Raw genomic sequence first — 20,186 nt, 5'->3', positions numbered from 1 at the left:
CTTCCTTGAATTTAGTTTTTTGGATAAGTCTCCTCTTCTCCAAATAGTGCAGGTTACAGGAAACCCCGACTAGGAGCAGTAACCGTTGGATGCAGGGTGCCTGTGACTAGAGCTAGAAAATGTAGTTTTATAGCGCCTGTGAGCAGCTAGTTGAGACATACAGCTCTCTTCTTCTAATAAGAAATTGAGCAGCCAACGAGCTTTTATAGGAAATAGGTTTTTGTTTGATTTGCACACTGTTCAAATTTTCTCTCTTGATATAAATGTGTTGCAAATCCACATTTGTAATACATGGCTCAATGTGGGGGGTAATGGAAGAAATAAGTTTTTTTTTTTTTTTTTTTTTTTAAAAAAGCAACAGGAAAAAAAAGGGACATTTCATGAGCAAGTCAGAGATTAGTCATATTACTCGACCTTCAGAAAGCAGTAAGTATACACCAATTAACAGACCGTCTGATTCTTCAAAGAATAACTGCACAAAGCTGTAACCTATTTAGCTGCCAATATTTGGAAATACTGCTGAGGGAGGAAAAAAATATTGCTGCTTGCATTTTGTGTCGTCCGTCTCCCCCCTCCCAGTACTATAGTAACCCAAACTGTACTGTCTTCGTGGTGTACGAGCAAAACAGGCTCTCAGTATTTTGCAAGACTTTCATACAGAATTGCATTTTTCTACCACTGTGTTTTTAATGGGTAAGGGGAAATAGCATTCAAGTATTTCCTGGACTCGGATACAGCCAGATAACTAGCATTTAATGTAAGTCAAATCTGACGCTTCCTTTTTTTTTTTTTCTTCTCCCTTTTTTTGTTAAATGTTGCTTATTCTGCATACCATAATAAGGAACAGATCTTACCTCCTCTAAAGGTTTGATAAATTCTCGATGCAGGTGAAGCAGTTCCAGGTTGGAGGGATTCATTTTGCTCACTTGTTAGCAGAGTAGAAGGGAAAGAGGGTAATAAGCATATCTTCGAAAAATGCCCTTAATGAAAATTTGTGCCTGTACTGTGCCATTGTTTCAGCATACTGCTAATGTATACAACTGGTTGAGTTCTGCTTTAGAGGCTGCTGCAGTCTCCCACTCTTCCCACTGTAGAATCAATAAGCATCTGAAAATACATAATGAAAGTCATTTAACATACTGAAGGCTTCTCGTCTCCAGAGACACCGCCGAGATTCAGGCTTTCTAAAAAAGAAGAGCAGCGCTTCAGGGAGGAGAGCTTGCGATGGGCAGCTTTTGCAGAATGACAGCCTACCTTGTCGCTTCCCTTCACTGCAGAGAGATGCAGTGCATTCACTAATTTTGATTGGTCAGTGATGTGGGGCTTAAACTGTGCTTCATATATGGGATTGATCCCCCCCCTCGCCCCCCCACCCCGATTTATATAAGGATTCTTTTCTAAAAGGACTAAATTTACGAATGATTTATGAATTCTGGAATATATTAAGGCTATGCCAGTTTTATTTTTACCTTTTCACTCTTTACTTTGTGTACACTGGGAGCCACATGACGCTGTAAAAAAAATCTGATTAAACGTTATTACTTAAAAAGCTTGCAGTGATCTGTATTTGAATTTGCCTACTTTCCATTTGCGATTTTTTTTTCTTTTGTCCTAGGAACATCTCTGAAATAAAACTGTCTTGCCTTTTCTGCAAGCCATGCTGTATTTTACCCAGTATGTTTATATGCACGCCAGTGTTTAGGTCTTGTCTTGAATAAACGATATTCAGGACAAGTCGACACCCCCATGAATATTAGGAAAATTTCTATTAGGATTCACAGAGATTATTCAGACCCTTAAAATGGGTTAGTAATTCAGTTCATGAATCAGAAAAGAATGATTTTTATGATCCATCACCATGTACAATGTATCTGTAGTAGTGTAGATTGTGAATTTTGCTGAAAGGTTAACTTTAAAGATATTTTATATGTTCTACATGAATTTTGCTACAGACTTCACAGGTTTTTGTAAGGTTGTTTCTTGCGTTATGTTCTTCACCTTTGTGGGGGCTGGGGAGGGTCCCCACTCTCACTTTTTTGTTTTGTACCTTATTTCTGAATCTGTTTTGTCAGTGTAAACAGTGCTCACAGCCACATAATGAGGAGTGTGAAAAGTGTAGTACAGTATCAGTTTTAATTACTACTAATGCTAAAGTAAACCTTATAAATACATTTACTATGCAACTGAAAATAATAATTTTTAAAATCAGTTTGTAGAAGCAAGATAAGAATATCTCAGAATAAAGTGTTCTACTGGTAGTAGAACATTAATAAAATTAACAAATTAACAAATTAACAAATAAGTGGTGAGGGTTTGAGTGTTTTCTGATTTATCTTGATTTTAAAGAATTACTTTTTTTTTTAAAAGTTTAATAAAGTATTAACTGTTAAAGCTTGGTTTAACATGGCAGTTTTGGTCAAATTTTGGTGGTGTCCTAAGTTTTTAAGTTGCTATTGCAATTATACAGTGCAATCGTGTAACTCAAATGCCCGCATTTCGTTTTTATTTATTTTAACTTTTCCTCTTTAACAGCCATCCAGCATGCTATTTATATTTAGGTAACATCATATATATTTTTAAATGGCTGCATATTTATTTAGCTTGCTTCCTATTCCACTTTTACCTTCAGAAAAAAAGGAAAGTGGTAAAAAGAAAAAGAAAAAAAAAAAAGGAAAGATTACAGAAACTTTGAACAAAGATCCTGGACTCAGAAGGTGCCAGCTGGCTACGCTGAGCAGCAGCTGATCAAACTCTTTGAGCTGTCTCTGTTTCTTTTGCCTCCCAAGAGCTTGAAACCAATGAACACCAAGTACAGCTCCGAAGGATGACGTGATAAAGAGGATTCCTGAAATGAAAGCATATCTACTAATATTATTAAAGAGATTTGCTTGCTTCACTTTCAGTATGACTTAGGATAAGTAGGGAAGCCTGTCTAAATTTAAACAGATGAGTCTCCATCTCCCTGTCTAATTCTTCAGTGTGTGCCTGAGCAAAGATGGAGATATTGGCTGGGCTGTAGTGTTAGAAAGGAAAAGATGGAGGAAGATGACAACAGGATTTTTGGATATATAGTTTGGAAATATAGTTCAAGTGCAAGCAAAGGAGTCAAAAATTACTTCTTATATTACAGGAGGCAAAAACGAAATAATGGCAAAAATTGTATCCGCAGAAAGCGAGAAGAATGATAAGGAGTTGAGTTAAGAGCATATCACGCTCAAGTTTTCTGGAGAGAGAAGCAGGAGAAGCAGCAGCACCATATGGAGGCAACGAGGAGTAGGTGGATGGATAGACACGCTTACCAGGCATCGCTGTGCAGCTGCTGGCGGAGATGGTGCGAACAGATGACATCATCCCAAAGGGTAGGTAGGGAAGAGTGGGCAAGAAGAGCCTTGTGCAGACACCCAGCCGAGACAGAAAAATGTGCCGCTCTTGTACCTGTTTCCATATCAGCACATTCAGCGTGATGCCGGGAGAGAATAGGTGCAGAGAGGCAGGAGGCGAGGCAGAACAGAACAGAGGTCTGTGCGTATAAACAGGCGCTGGGGCCACAGGGGTCAAGGTATCTGCAACTGCCATAGCATCCACCCCTATATAGTACTTACAAATTGAATTCATCATCTTCTACCAGAGTATGTTTTTCTGCTTTGCTGAGAGAAGTAAGTCCAAAAATTTGAAAGCTGTAGCATGTTTCTTGGTGGTCTTCATCTTTTATCCACTGCCTTACTTTCTACGCACAGAAAGTGATGTCCTGCCACTGACTGTTACGGCACAGCGCTAGGGCACTGGGAGCTCGGCAGGTCTCAACTCTGCTGGTGACCTTCCAAGATCATCTCTAATGCCACCTCTTGCAGCACAGATTTTAAAAGAAGCTTTGTTTGTTTGTTAAAAAGATCCCTTACATTCGCAATGTCTAACAGCTGTACAGTAAGCATATCAGGGCCAAATTAAGTACTCAGTTCTGATGTTTTCTATTAGAATTCTTGATTTTGGAATGTTAGCATGTTTTTTTATTGTGGCCTTTGGGTTTAAGTTTACATAAACCCGTTGCAAACTGTCAAACATCCATGTGCCATGGGATAGGCACATTCTTGGGAGTCTGTATTGACACATTTGCGGAATTGTGCCTGCTACTTCCCTTGTTCCCTGAACCGTTCTTGTTTCAATTTCTGTGATAAACTTCCCTGAGATCTCCGGCAGCGTTCTCTGTTGCTTTCTTTGGGATTCACGTCTTGTTGCAAAGTTAGAATCCTGCTGCTCATTTAGTAGTTGTTCAAAATCTTACTGTTTCTGGGTGTAAAATTTCATCTGCTCTCATTTTTGCAAGAGACTTGGGCTCCTAGATCTTGCACATCTTTCAGTGACACATAAGGTCTTTAGACCTTAAGTTGCTTTTCGAAATGATTAGGTGATTTGGGAAGTCTTGCCCTAGTACTGTTCTTCATCCTTATTTACACAATGCACCTGCAAAATTGCAGCTGAATTGATCGTCCAGTAGCTTGCACTAACCCGCACTGGGTAGTGTGATGCCCACTCCTAGTGTAGTCCTTCTGGATAGTTTTTTGTTTGTATGTGGCCTTGTACTTTGTGATCCATATCTAAAACGTGTTTCTTACCTAGCTACACCTTAGTTTCCTCAATAGGCTGTTGCAAAGAACTTTCTTAGAATGTTGTTGAAAATCCAGTAACTTGTATAGTATTAAGAGTAAATAAGCAATGGATGATGATAGTTTAGGTTTGGAAGTTGTACAGACATACCGTTGTTGTGCTGTATGTGCCAAGGTGTTCTGGTTTACCCCATACCGAAATTATGGCCCAGACCATGCTGCAGCAAACTTTCATTTTCAAGATGTATAAATCTGACTGCTGTCCAGTACACAAATTCTACTCGTAAGGGTTTTTAGTACTGTTTAAGAGTGGCATGTTGAACAGATAAGAAAAACTCTGCTAGAATTTATAGATAAATACCATTCAGAGTGATGGTAACGCAGTCTTTTCCTTCTTTTGACACAAGTGCTTTATCCCTATTTTTCTAATGTAATGAGAACTGTTCTAAGACTGTTATCACTTTTCTGTAGTGAATACCAATATCCAGAAAATTAAATTTTCATGCAGTGTTCTATCCTTAATGTTGGTTTTCTTTTCTCCCTCTTTGTTGACTGCCACAGTTTTCTTTGTTTTGTTATTTTCATAATGTCTTATTTATTGGTTATTTCTAACTTCCCCTTTTCCATTGCCAGAAAACATTCCTACACATGGGATATTGCTGATTTTGGTTTCTCCATTTTAGAATTACCTCCATAGATTTAAAATAAAAGAAAAAAAAAAGATTTTCTAACTTAAATATATATAGTTTCATTGTGCTGCCTTTTGTGTTTGCAAAGATGTATACCTTTGGAAATGACACAAAGCTAATTATATATACACATAATAGTAAACGTATATCTACATAATTATATATATAATGAATACATATTCATTGTCAAGATGCGGATCTAATGTTAGCATAGCAGCTTGAATACTTGAAGTTACTTGAATAAATTGAATAACTTGAAGTTACCCTGCTACAAAGTAAATATGTTTTAGGAGCTTTGTTTGCTTTTGTGAAACTGTTGGGCATAGGTTATTTGTCCAGTAGTAAACCACTTGAGTTGACCTGCTCACCTTTTCAGCACTGAAAGCTCCTGTACTTGTAAGCAAATGCGTAAGTTTACAGAAGGCTCTTCAGCAATTAATACTGAAACTGTATCTTATAGTTCTGCAAAATGAGGAGAGAGCAAAAAAAAAATCATGGAACCATTGATGTGGTCATCACTCATAGGTAGAGAAGGCATCCTTTTTCATATTATGACAGTAAACTTGTTTTAGTGATGTAGCTAAATCATGGTCTTGGTCCCTTATTGTACGATTATTTATTCATTTTAATGGAAAAAAATAGAATATAAATTATCCTCAGGAAGGAAGTATGGCTGCTAAATTTAATAGTAATTTGAGTAACATCACTGTGACTCCTACTTTCCTCTGTGGAAGTGACTTGTCCTCCAGTATAAACATTCACAACAAATGGTGCTATATCTTGTAGTACATATTGGCAAAATTTTAAATAATGGCTATACTTTTCAAGATAATATTTTCATTTTTCTTTAAAAACCTGTAATATGACAGTGAGTTTAGGTTTTCCTTCATTAAAATTGCACTCTGGGAGCATGAGAGATTTCTACTCTTACAAAATATTCTTAGTTGGCAATCAAGAACTGAACCTTAGTTAGGGTTTTTGTTGGAAAGGCTTTTGGAACTCTGACATCTTATCTTTTATCTTGCTTCAGACACAAACACAAGCAGGTGGCTTGCATTGTTCATTTTAAGCTTCCAAAAGTGCGCCTGAAAGAAGGTCGATTCTCTAAGTTGGAAAACATGTCAGTGTGGTAGCTGAAGGGTCCTAATGCTGCCTGTGGACATACTCCCTTCCGGCTAGAAGTCCCAGCTGATTGTTCACCTTGCTTTCATTAAAATATTTTGTATTCTGGAAGAAGCTTTTCAGCATTACGTCTTGAAGCTTGGGTTACTGCACTGCCTGGCACACCAAATCCTGGCTGACGATGGCATTCTGCTCTGTGTGTGACAGAATGGCATCGCTATCAACAGTTCAGTAGGCTTCCTGGCTGGTTTATTACAGTGAGTTAGAGGCAGCTGAACTCAACGTGCAGGTTTATGCTTCAGGATTCTCCATCACATATCCCGGATGCTGTGGAAGCCATGCCTGGTCACATACGCAGGGTGAGAAGCAGCAGTAGCAACATGAGCTACCCTGTTATAAACCCTTGCCGCAGGAGTTCTGTTAGACACCCCTCTGCCGTAATAGCCTTTGAGTGGAATTGCCGATTTAAAACAAAACAAGAAAACAGAGTTGTTTATTCGACAGACCCTGGATAGACTACTTTCCAGTCATTTTTAAAAATAGGAAGGCAATATGATTTTCTCTTAATTAAGACGAAGTGTTAACATGCAGTGACTACTAGCAGCAGTTCTTCTAGCTGAAATTAGGAGACGAAGGTCTTACGATCTTAATTGCCCTGTGAGTGAAGAGTGAACACAACATGAGCGTGTATCACAACATAAACTATATTCCTTCAGTTTTGCTGAGATCACCCACAGTGTATGGGTTACCATCAGCGTGAGTTCATGTGCTGCAGTCTCCCTCAATTATCCCCTGGGCTGATTTAGTTTGGAAGTGCTGCAAAAAGCACGGACAAAGGATCCAGCAGGCTTACTACCTTTACAATCAAAGTTCAGCAACACACACAATAGCTCTGAATGTTTCCATGCAGCTGCAGTGACAAGAGCATGCTTTGCCTTCTTCAGACAACAAGGTAAAATCTCTGGACAGTAGTTTGATTTCTCCCTGGCCCCCACCAAGTTGTGGTTGTCTACTATAAGTGATTAAAGCAACCTCTCAAGTCCCTGTGTTCAATTCAAATATAAAAAGTCATTAATTCACAATTTGATAGTGGTGATATTCCTTATATTAAGTTCTCAGAAACTGAAAGAATAGTATGTGGTACTATGTTTTCTTGTCTGATTTTTTAAAAAATGATAAAATACGCTGTCTTCCCCTCTTTGCCACCTTAGTTTTGAGTTATTATTTTTCCGGATTGTTGGGGAAACTGATAGAAAATCTGTTTATGTAGTGCCATAAAAAGACATGTGAAAGTTAAAAAGTAATAAGTTATAATGATAAATGTGTAATAGTACAGAAATTGAACTAAGATAATGCAGGGTGTTGGATTCACCATTCTCTCTGCTAAAAAGAATATTCATTTGATTGATGTGCGTGTTGGTTTAAATTTAGGTTAGTGTTGGTATCATCTCCAGGTTATTTTCTTTCTTCCTCTTGTTCGGGTGCACTACTTTGCTTCATTTGTACCTGTAGTATAGTTAATTTTTTTGTTACGTGTTGTTGAAAGCCTGTCACTTTCGTAAGAGAATATATGTATATAATATCCTTGATATCTTCTTTGTTTTTAACACAAATACTGTAGTTCTGGAATCTAAAATGAATACCTGAACTGTTTAAATTGCATGCATATGAAGAACAAATTTCGTCTGTGATTTTTAAATATCATGGGGGTTTGGTGCGTGAACCCTAGTTTCATTTTTTTTCCACGTCCTAAATTATTTTTAACCTTAGTGCGTAATTGTTGTATTTGAAATCACTTATTGTAGTACTGAAACAAACCAGAGCTTCTTTGAAAAATGCTTTAATTTTCTGCTTTTTTTTGGGAAGGTTGAGAGCAATAATGTCAGCAGTAAGTCTGAAGAAGGGCATACTGTTTTGCTTCATATGTGGCTGATGCCTAGAAATGGCTTTGCAGTCATTAGACCTGAAGCCCAAGTTTTATTTTACTAATAAAATCTCAAGAAATTGAGAGTGATTAGTAGAAACATTTTTGTTACACTAATGGATGTTGAACAAATACATGTGTACGGAGAAAAAACTTGTCAAATTATTCAGCAGCCTTCACCGTTGGATCTGTTTAATAAATTAAAACATAAAGGTAGAATGACGTTGTGGTGATAGAAGTTATAAAGTGGAGTTGGAATGGGAAAGTAGAAAAATATTATTTGCATTTCTTCTGGAAGCTTTCAAAGTGGGAAGCTTTGGTTTTACTAGGTCAGCTAGCAACTCTGCAAATGGATGCTTACAGGCAGGATCTCCTGGAGGAAAAGACAGCACATAGCAATGGGTACAGCCTATACAGAGGAATACCACGTGAGTTACTATATACCGACTCTGCCGGTTATCCTGCTGTCGTTGTAAAAGAGGCATTGCAGTCCTGATGGAAGCAGAGGTCTTTTCCAGCCCTTGCTCGAGTAGATGTGGTGCCCAGTGAGAAATGACTCTTCCTGAGAGACAGCTGAATATGGAGGAGAACATAATTTCTCTTATTAATCAAGCAAATTAATTTTAATGTGAAGAAGGAAGGGAAGGAAAGGAGAGCCTGCCCTTAGAAAGTGGTTACTACTCTAAGCCTGCTGGTGGTCTGTTTGGAGATGTTTTTCCATAAAGCTGTTTTACGCTGCAATATTTTCTCTGCAGCCTTGCTTACAAAGGGGAAACAAAAACTAATTGAACCCCACCTGTTCACCCCAGGGGGTAACTTGTTTTCTCTGCAGTTTTTCATGTATTCTTCAGAAACACTTTTTATTCACCAGCATCAAAAAATTCTAGGTATCGCCCTGTTTATTGTTTTTTTGATAATTTGCTGTTTAACACTGCCTCTCCAAAATCTTTAAGCCAACATTATCACAGTGATCAATATGTAGGTTGGTGTAGGATAGAATACTTCAACGAGGATTTTCCAGTGGTGTTTGAGTACTTGTCTGTAGGGACTCTATTGCTCTTCAGGTTGTCAGTTAAATACATGCCGTGATGAATATTACAGCATGTGATGATAACAACTTCTTAATACAGTTTGTGAGAGTCTAAAAACTGCTCTCAGTAATCTTTAAGTCTGTAAGCAAAGGAGCTCTTACAATATACTTTGGGATAATAAAATAATAAAATGTATTAGTCACAGAAATTTCAATTTGCATTCAGTACTTTTAATCTAGAGTACACTTGCATGGACAGCTAGAGATGGTGCAGATTAACACTTCAACTAAGGGTTTGACCTGCTTGTGTGATGTCCATGACCACAATACGTGAGCATCCTATATCTGTTTCATAGTTTCTCTTCACACCATTCTGTTTTGTAGCAAAGCAGTTTGTCGGTGTGCTAGAAGACAAGGGCAGATCTGGGAAGTCTGCCTGTGTTTTGTGGATCTGTTCAGTCTATGTAATACAAGGCCAATTTCTTTTTGAAGAAACACAGGGACTATATAAATTTTACATATTATTGTCTTAGCAGGTCTTTAAACACAGATTTATTTATTTATTTTTTAATGTCTAGCTGGACTGGATGAAGAAAGGTAAGCCAAGGCAATGCTTTGGAGTAATAATGAGCAAGTTGAAATTTGAGTGGAGAAATAGTTCATGGATCAAAATCTTTCTCCTAGGACATTAATTTTCTTGTACCAAGTAAAGTAACATATTGGCAAAGTCAGAATATAAATTATTTCTTGCACTAACCTTACTTCTGCCTAAATTGCTTTAAGCCCTCAACTGCATTGGAAGCGGGGGAGGGAGCAAAACAAAGCCCCAAAACATGCAAATAATTAATGAGATGTAAAAAATATATTGATGAAATGCAGTAAAACTCTCTCATCTATCTTTAAACTAAAAAAAAATGTGCATCTCTAAGGAAAAAGGCCTTGCAGCATGCATAGAGGGTTATTAAACACAGGGAAAAAATACAGAACTGTGTATGGAGAACATTTCACCTGGATTTTGACATCTGGGAGCTGTTGCTTCTAACATCAGCTAGGAAGTTATATTAAGTGTAAAAATACTTACTGAACCAACCCTGTAATCATGTAGGACCTAACAGTTCAGCAAATCAATATTGTGAATAGAACAAAGTGGATATAGTGCTTCTGCGTGCGGTACTTTGGGTTGTGCCATGCTGGAAAACCTTTTACTTACAGCTTCGGTGGCTCGTGTTTGGTGCAGTTTTCCTCTTATCCTTCCCAATATAAACTATATCTTAAGTGTGAGTGTGATGGGGCAGGAAGAACAGAAGATGCGTCTATTCAGGATGAGCCAGGCATGGTGTTGGTAGGATCAATTTTTGATGAGTACTAAATGATTCAGATTCAAGGACAGGGAAGCTGCGAGAATTGCTGCAAGGGTAACTGAGCTGCTCTTCAGAGTTCTTTATATAGCCAGGTACAGGCTTTCCTGTTTCTTTTTTTTTTTTTTTTCTCCTTAATGATCTTTTGCTGTTAAGTGAACAGAGAATGTTGGATACTTCACGGTCTCTTTTGTAGAAAACTGCTAAGAGCTTGACATGCAAACCTTCCATTAAGGTTTTGGTTGTTTCTTTTTTTTATTTTTTTCCTTTTTCCAATTGTTCAGCTATATCAATGTTTCTTCAGTTTGGTATCAGAATATAATTCATTTGAGTGTGACTGCCGTGTATGGCAATCTGCTGGATAGCATCCCGTGATCAGCTGGGAACAAAATTGCCCTGAACAGCCCACAGTGCCTGGAGTAGATTTGCACATCTACAGCACAAAGAAATGAGAATGGAGATGGGATTGATCCCAAAAATTCCATAGACAAGCAGCTGCAGAGAGAAGTGTGGACTGTAGAGAGTCCACATAAAATTGCTAATCTGTAATTTTAAATCTTTGTTTAAATATGTGATTATGATGCAAAGTTTATTTTCTCTTTCTGTGCTGGCCTGAAAGCATCCGTACTTTCAAAGTATATTTTAAGATTGCTGAGCGCTGTTAGTCCTGGATGCTTAAGAAATGAATTCACCAAATCGCTAATCTTTTTAATTTTTTAGATTCTTTTTAGAAGCGCATCCAGCTGAAATAATTTAATATTCTGTTCTTGTGCAGAGTCTTGGATAATGCATCTGTTGAATGAATAAATAAATGGAAAGAAATGCAGTTTTAATTCTGGCAAAAACTATTTTTATTGCTTACGTGTAAAATTGGCAGCAATGCTCTACTCTGGGGTAGCATTATTGGTTATTGACACAGGGGAATATTAGTGGTTAGAAATAAATGCGAATTTAGCTGAATTTAAAGCATGGGCTTTTATTCATTATTTTAAAGTAATACTAGCACCAGCAAAATAACGCAAGATGTTGGTTTCTCTTGGCAAATATTACACATTCACAGATCAAAATATGGTTTATGATCCCCATTGATTACTATTATTACTATCTGACGCTGTAAACAGGTCAGGGATTGGGCCAACCTCTTTTCTGACTGATGCTCAAGAAAAGCATCTGGCAGCTTCTATTCTACCCTCTGGTCAGAAAAATATTTTTCCTTTCTTTTGCTGCCTTTTGGCTTTTGACTTCCTACTTAATTAACCATTTAGTTCTGTGGTTTGGTCTTTGAATGCTATTTGAGCTTCTGAGGAGGAAATTCAGTTGAACTTGTTTAGGAGAACGAAATCATGTCCGAGTAGTTTTAATTGCAGTACCCAACTCTTTGCTGTTCAGCTCAACTGATAAATACAGGGTTGCTCACAACGCCTGCCGTGTCCGCCTCCCGGCCATTCTCAGCTCTGTCCCAGATCCTCAGGCAAACTGGGCACTCAGGTGGCAATTTTTTTCCTCTCTTGAAGAAATCAGTGGTTGCTGGGCTCAATTAAAACTCTGCCACTGCCAAATAGCGCCCACTGTGAGTCTTGTCTTGTTCAACTAAACAACGAGTACCTGATAACGTAGTTATTCTGTATCCTATAGCTATGATTATATATATTATGTATGTATGGTAGTCACATTTGTATATGTGTGTGTATATATATACACATGTAAGTGCATATATAAAGTATATCATCATTATAAAATCAACTTGAATTCTTCAGAAGTGTTGTGAATTACGCTTTTTGGTGACAAACAATGTAATTGTTACTGTAGAAAATGTTGTTATTTTATCAGTTGGTCTTACAGTGTGGCCTTTCTAGCAACTGTAGCCTGTGAGAATAATGTCTAACTCTTATTTCTCTCCTCACCTTGAATTGTGACTCGAACTTTTGGATGTATTTGCAGACTGGAGAGGAAATGCAGTTACAAAGTTTTCCTGTGACAGCAGTGAATAGTCTAGCTTCAACTGGTTTGTTACAACTCTTAGGTCCCCACTTAACAGGAATTAGCGTATGTCCTCTTGAATTTTCTGTCAAAGCTGACATTATGAGCAATGAAACCTGTTCATTTCATGCTTCACCGAAATCTTGATGCTGGTCTTCCAACATCCAAGAAAGAACGAATAGATTTTTTTCTGTGCTCATGAAATTCCTTTTCTGGTGACATACGTGTATTTAACACTGCAGTATAATTTCATTAAGGGAAATCTTCTGATAAATTTATGGAAAGAAAAAGCGATCTTAAAAAAGAAGGTAGGTATCCTACTGTCAAACAAATATTAGCAAAGAAAAAGCTATTCCATGCAGGTAATTTAAAAGTCTGCAAGTAGTTTTGCCTGTAGTACTTGGGAATAGATTCTGGTCGTTTTGGATTCTTCAGCTAATTTTAGAAATTGTAGTATTTTTAGCTGAGAATGGCTTGTGGGCTAAATCACACATCAACAAAAAAAGACTTGAATACGAAGGAACTGTTCACTTACTGCATCGATGAACCCTAAAGTAAAATGTTTCTGTAAGGTCTTAGACCAATTGCGGTCTCTGCAGAGGGGTTATATGTTGGAGGAAGACAGCAGAGCAGTTTTGAGGTGAACAAAGCCCCAGTCTGAAGTGGAGGAAGGGCTGTGCAGCCCATCAGTGCATGAAATGACATGGGAAAACAGGCAGCTCCAGCAGGTGCTAGTGGAATGGGAAGAGCCAAAGCCCTTCATCCTTCTGGCAGACGTGCACGGCGTTGCTCAGGACCTACCTCAGTGTTGTAATTATTTCCATTTTCCCGGTTCTTGCTGGGTGCCGAGGCTGTACAATAGATCTCATTACCCACCTGCATGTAGCAAACCAAACAGAACCAACAACCACATCTCTGCTCCAGCTGGTTAAAACACCCAGGAATGCGTTCTCTAAAGTGGAATCCCGGTTCCAGAAAGATACCAAGGAAGAATGCCAAATTTCAAATACTGCATTCCCAGCCCAGAAGCTTTCCTAAATGAACTTTTTCACAGCAGACCTTTCACCAAAGATGGGCCTGCTGCAATGACAATGGAAAAATCAGTTCAAGCCATGATTTGTATGAACGTTTTTACCCTGGTTTTGCTCATTTGCACAATGGACATTGTGTTCTTTTTTTCCACTTCCCCCTCCCCCTTCCAATCAAACAAAGAACAAAGCTTTTTCTTCTGGCATTTAGTTTGTTTAAATGCATCAGAAAAGTTCATTATCTTTATGGAGGTTGGGCAGGAGGAAGGACAGACATAGATCTGTTTACATGTATAGAATTACAACCCCACGCACCGCTACCTTTTGGGGGCCACCCAGCTGGAAAACAGCTTGGCAGAAAAGGTCCTGGGGGGTCCTCGTGGACACCAACTTGACCATGAGCCAGCAATGTGCCCTTGGTGCAGAGAAGGCTAATGGTATCCTGGGATGCGTTAGGCAAAGTCTAGCCAGCAGGTCAAGGGATGTGGTCCTTCCCCTCTGCTGGTCCTGGTGAGGCCACACCTGGAGTATTGTGTCCAGTTCTGGGCTCCCCGGTACAAGAGAGAAATACAGAGCTAATTCACTTCTTTATTGACTGAGCACTGGATTAGGTGCCCAGAGAGGCTGTGGAGTCTCCATCCTTGGAGGTCACAGAATTATAAGATGGTTAAGGTTGGAAGGGACCCCTGGAGGTCTGCTGGTCCAACCCTCTGCTTAAGCAGGGACACCTCGAGCAGGTTGCCCAGGACCATGTTCAGGTAGTTTTTGGAGATCTCTAAGGTGGGAGACTCCAGAACTTCTCTGGGTGGCCGGTGCCAGTGCTCAGTCACATACACAGCACAGAAGTGCTCCTGGTGTTCCGACAGAGCCTCCTGTGTGCCGGGTCGTGTCCATTGCCTCTTGTCCTGTCCCTGCAGGGACAGCAGCCAAGAATACCGTTAGCATTCTTTGTGACAAGGGCACATCACTGACGTATGTTCAACTTGGTGTCCACCGGGACACCCTGATCCTTTCCTGCTGAGCTGCTTTCCAGCTGGGTGTCCCCCAACAAGTACTGTTGTCTGGGGTTGTTCTTCCCCGGGTGCAGCTTTCTGCACTTCTTGTTGAACTTCCTGAGATTCTTGTCAGCCCACCTCTCCAGACTGCCAGGGTCCCTCTGGATGGCAGCACGGCCCACTGGTGAATCAGCCGCTCTCCTCGGTTTCATCATCCTTTAATTTTATGAGATCTTTAAAAGCTGTTTGGACAACCTGCAACCTGCTCTAGGTGACCCTGCTTTAGCAGGTGGGTTGGACCAGACAGCAGCCTCTGTCATTTTTTAACAGTTTTACAAACTTCAGCCTTGCATGGTGAATGAAGCGCAGTAAGGAAAATGATTTCACTTTCAAGCTTCATGCATCAATATGCTCTTTTAATATCAGGAAGAAGGCACTGTAGCAATAGCATCTGAAGGTGCTGCTTTCCCTTCCTTAACTGTTTAAAAGATGAGCATGACTGACTCTATAAATATCACAGGATCACAGAATCACAGAATTGTAGGGGTTGAAAGGGACCTCAAGAGATCATCGGGTCCAACCCCTCTGCCAAAGCATAGCTTTAAAAACCTGAGGAAAACATTCTGTGAAAAATAGAATGGCTGGGCTCAAATTCTCAAATTTCAGTACAAGATCTTTAATGGGATGTTCTATCAGTAGTCTTCAGTAATTCTCTCCCTTAATAAAATAATAAATAAAAATACCCAGGTCTCCAAGCTGCCCCATTGTGGAGAAAATGGCAGCCAGGAAGAATTTCCACTGCTCAAAGAATGTTTTACAATTGTAGTGGTTTGAAAAATTTAGCAGCGCACGAAACTCACAGAAAATTTCTCTTTCATTATGGATGAAATATCTGCTTGTTTCAATTGTAGTCCGTGGCTGATGAATACTGTCCTTCACCATTGCTTACAGAGAGGGGTATTTTATTCACATTTGAAGAAGGACACTTCTGAGCATAAACCGTACTGTGTAGTTGAGGATTGGTTTTATGTTACCTGAAAAATTTATATTTTGTGTAGTTATTTTTAGGCTTTCATTACTTGAAGTCACATTCAAATAAGCATGAGGGAAGAAATGGTGTTGAAGTTGCACTCTCCCTTCTATTCGTAATCTTTACGTGATCTTTGATACATGCAAAAATGTGAGTTGTTGCACTAGTACCTGTAATTATTAGAATTAATTCATTGCTGTCTACCTTAAGCTGATTCTCATTATCAAAAAATTGCTTTTGTAGTTAAGTGTGTAATCTAAGAGACAAAATTACAGCTCTGCTATTGTGAATATAAGCAATGCTGCTCATATCTGTCTTAGCAAAGCAAACATCTCTCTGATGTAATGTAAAGCACAAAGTATATTGGCTTTCGAGTAAAATATTGAGTATTACAGCTAGTTCTCTTATTCATGAGTGTATAACTTGTGAATAAATCAGATATATGGGTGGTAAGGTTTTCATTAAATATATTTGAAGTTTCTATCATACTGTTATGCCATGCTTTCATTCCAGCGACAATAGTTATGCACTGAGTTATGCATAGAGTTGTTTGCTTTGCAGGCTGAGCATATCAAGCTGGGTTTTGGACCAATTAGGGCATTTTTAAGTCTGGAGAAGTTTATTTTTAGTCTCAAAGGGAGTTCAATGGGGAAAGATGTCTTACAGTTTCTAGTTCATGTTTATTATAACTGTATTTCTACTTGAAGAAATCCTTTTTCCCTTCATTTGCGGATGGATTAAATAAGTTAGCAGCTTGTGTAGATACAGGCAGAGCATGAAGAAAAGGCAATTCTATCTTGCAACGTTACGCTGCAGCCCTTTTCACCCACCTGTGAATCACAGCGAATGACACTTTTTTTTATTTCTTTCTGTTTGATCTGAAGTTTTATTTATAACGTAATAGTCTACTGTGCTATAGCAGCACAAAAATCAGGGTTAGGAGGTTGATGCAGAAAGAAGGTAGATGGAAGAATTAACTGGCACACTTACAGAAGGAAAAAAGCTGTGCTGCTCAGCTCCCCTGGATAAATGAGCCCACTTGTAAAGGCATGAGTGCAATGATCCCATTTCGAGGGAAGCTGGTCTTTGAATTATTGTTCAGAAAATAACTAGTCATTGAACCCCTGCTGTTTCAGGGCTTCAGCTTCTGTTTCTAGCCCCGGTTTCAGGTTTGAAAATCTGAGCTGTGAAGACTTTGGGCTCATCAGATTCACAAATTCAGAAGTGTTACTTATTTAAAGCAGGCTGACGTAGTTGCACCATGTATTGTGTAATCTGCAACTCAAAAAGGTCCCCTCCCCAAATAATAAAGTTAGTCAAAAGAGAAGTTGTTTTATATCGCTGTGTTCCAATACGTTACAGGTGACCTACTTTTGTACTTTCTAGATGGGAACACAAAGAACACCATCACATTTATGGACTTTGACATCTCCCTATATAATTCTCTGTTCTTTTATTTTTTTCTTCCATTTTTTGTGTTCAATGCCCAGAAACGAGAGGCTCAATGAAATAAAACAACATCATTTTTAAATTTGACCAGAGTCCAAAATGCACGTAAATTTCAATATAATCATGTGTTCATTTTCGTGTCTGAGAAATGCTGTAGTCAGAGCTTACGAAGATTTTATTTACTAGTCTTTATGTATACCTCAGTTTTTATTTGAATTTTAGGTTTTAATATACTTCTCTTATATATAAATTCCCCTTTTAACAAAGTGTTGGGTCTTTTTCTTTTTTTTGGGGGGGGGAGGGTCTTCTTTGATTTATTTTTTTTTTGGCAAAGGAGTAACTTAATTCTTGGATAAGTGAGTGTGGAAGATACATTACTAAAGTTAACTTCATACTGTTAAATGCCTAGCTGAAATAAGACATTTTCCCCCCTTCGTTAACTTTTTTTTACTTTACAATAAAATGTATTGTTGTAATAAAGCCAGCACAAAATTTTCAGGCAATATTGTTCCTCAGACTCATGGTGTCTGTTCAGTTGGTGTTGAAGCGCTGTGAGATGCTCGGCTGACTGAGCCTATACTGGTGCATGGTTGGTGGCACAGTGCTAAGGAGCAGCACGTCTGAACTGATGCATACTGGACCTGTTTAAATTTAGTTGTATACAAACCCTCCTAAGTAAAATAGGCTATGAGAAGCAAAACATAAGCATTAAATTCCTCGGCTGTCTTTATTGGGGAAGCAGGATTGATAAAGGCACAATATGTTGCAGGCTTTATTTCACAGTTCTGCCAACACGAATCCAGTCTGAGCTAGAGCACAGCTGCTGTTCCTGCCAGTCCTCCTCTCTCTCCTGATGGAGCTTGATCAGCTTTCTTTGTTTTTTTTTTTTTTTTTTTTTTGTGTCCTAAAATGAAGACTGTTTAATGATTGACTTGCCGCTAATGAATTAGCGATGTCCTGTTCAGAGGCCTTTCTTTACAGAGTGCTTCCTCCCAGCATTAAAATACTCTTTACTGACACAGTATTAGGGTAAAATAATGAGGAAAAACAAATGTGAAGTTGAAGATGGATTGTGATGGATAGAAATACATAGAGAAAACTAGATGTTCTTACAACAATTGTGCTATTCTTTTTATCCCTGTAATACAGTTACTCCTCCTCCGCCCCCCACACAACAGATTTGTAATGAAAGAATAGAATCTTGTGCAGGCTGCAACTCCCAGAGGTAAAACCCACAGTACTAGACTTCCATCTGTATAGCCTATTTTATTTCAGAGAGATTTCATTGTTTTCCTTGGGTAAATTAGTCTGAAATACTGTCTTTGCAAGTTCATTAAAATTATTCTTTAATGGGCATGTACTGTAATTTTGACATTTTGTATTCATTTGATTGGTGGTAGTGCTTGCTATCTACCTGAAGTTCTCTTCATCCTTTCTGCTCTATCCTGACGTTTGTTATGTGCTCTTGCCTTCATGGTCAGAGTTGTTACTCCTGATCAGTTCTCCAGAGGAGACTGTCTCCTCTCCCATCCCCATAATAAAACACTGGAGTAAAAGTCTCCCGTGTTGGATATAATTGGAGTGGGAAACAGGATCCTCTGTGATTGAATAATATGTATTCATAGAAATTAAGAAGAGATTCCTTCACTAAAAAACTTACCTGAAATGTTTGTATTTACCAAACATAGCCCGTATGGTTTGGTAAAGGCTTTTATCTGCTTGGAGAAACCTGGATTTGAAATGAAGCTGTAAACCTTAAAAAGAAGGAAAGAAAGAAGGAAAGAAAGAAAGAGAGAGAGAAAGGAAGAGAGAAAGAGAGAAAGAGAAAGAAAGAAGCTCACAGGTGGGAGGATGGTGCTGGATTTTGTTTTTACTCTTCAAGCAGCATGCTAACATGTCCTAAATCAATATTTTGAATCAATATGCATGTATTTAGTGTTTTCTTAGGAGCAGTTAGAACTACACAAGAGGCCTAATCCTAACGAGAGCTGTGCATGTGGGTTGTTTAATAACCTGTGAGCCAGCAGAGGCAAGCAGAGGTACAGTGCCAAGTGCAGGACCGGGCAGGGTCTGGTGAGAACCTTGCTCACCTGCATCAGGGTGCAGAAATGGAGCAAGCACAGCAGCATCACTCCTAACACCAGAAACTCTCCAAGGCTCAGTGACTTCCCCTCTTCGCTGGCTTATAAGACAGTATAGCATCATCCCTCTCTTTTGCCAAGTAATAAATCCGTCTTTCCCCAAAACATGAGCAAACAGATGAATTAGATACATAAACTACTGTGAATGTTTGTAGGATCCACATAAGCTACTTCTGTGAAGGGCAGTGATTGAACACTTGTAAAAGACTGATAAAAAGCATTATCTGAATAATCTGAATAATCTGGATTTTTCTAATTGCCATTTAATAGCTCCTTTACTTTTTCCATACAGAATTTACCCATATGGAAGGTATTTGTTTCAGTATAATCTGCCACTTTGTTTTCTGAAGTTTGTTACTTTGCTCCTCTGTTGTCTTCGGAATTTGTACTTCAGCTTTGAAATTTTTGAGTGTTTTTGCCAGAACTGATTTATGCATTAGCTTATTTAAATGCTATATGTGTGTGTTAATTGAGTAAATGGTTAATTGAATAAATGGATATCAGAAGAGATGTAGTAATCATTGTAGAAGAAAGATGTTGAAAACTTGATGTCAGTGTGAACCAAAACTGTATAGATTTTTCTATTTTATTGCTTTAGAGTGGATCTTCACACACACACACACGCACACACTCACACACACAGATTAAAGATCATCTTCCATATTTGTTTAATTGATCTAAGTTGTTTTCCTGCATCCCTGCCGTGCTCAGGTACTTGTTCTTCACATAGATGTTGATGCTTGCATCTCCAACGGAGTGAGGCACTGAATCGAGGAGCTCATCTGGCTGAAAGCTAATTGCTGGGGTAATTTTCAGCAGAATGTTTGCGTGGGTTC

The 20,186-nt window shown here is 38.6% G+C and overlaps 2 protein-coding genes across 4 annotated transcripts in view; one reads left to right on the top strand and one right to left on the bottom strand.

Moving 5' to 3' along the window:
• COG5 (component of oligomeric golgi complex 5) overlaps nt 1-20,186 on the top strand; it is a 186,631-nt gene that overhangs the window by 37,216 nt on the left and 129,229 nt on the right. The gene's annotated exons all lie outside the window — the stretch shown is intronic.
• The window catches only part of GPR22 (G protein-coupled receptor 22), a 46,150-nt gene that overhangs the window by 4,860 nt on the left and 21,104 nt on the right, over nt 1-20,186 (bottom strand). For 2 of the 3 annotated variants that reach the window (XM_080582422.1, XM_080582421.1), the window contains exon 1: nt 855-20,186. This exon is cut by the window's right edge and continues 21,104 nt beyond it. The gene's annotated coding sequence lies outside the window, so the exon portion shown is untranslated. The remainder of the gene's footprint in view (nt 1-854) is intronic. The other variant, XM_080582420.1, reaches the window with a different exon arrangement.

The sequence above is a fragment of the Anser brachyrhynchus genome (assembly GCF_964034855.1).
Source record: "Anser brachyrhynchus genome assembly, chromosome: 1".
Lineage (NCBI taxonomy): Eukaryota > Metazoa > Chordata > Aves > Anseriformes > Anatidae > Anser > Anser brachyrhynchus.
The sequence above is the reverse complement of the archived record's forward strand: the minus strand, read 5'-3'. Positions and strand labels throughout refer to the sequence as shown.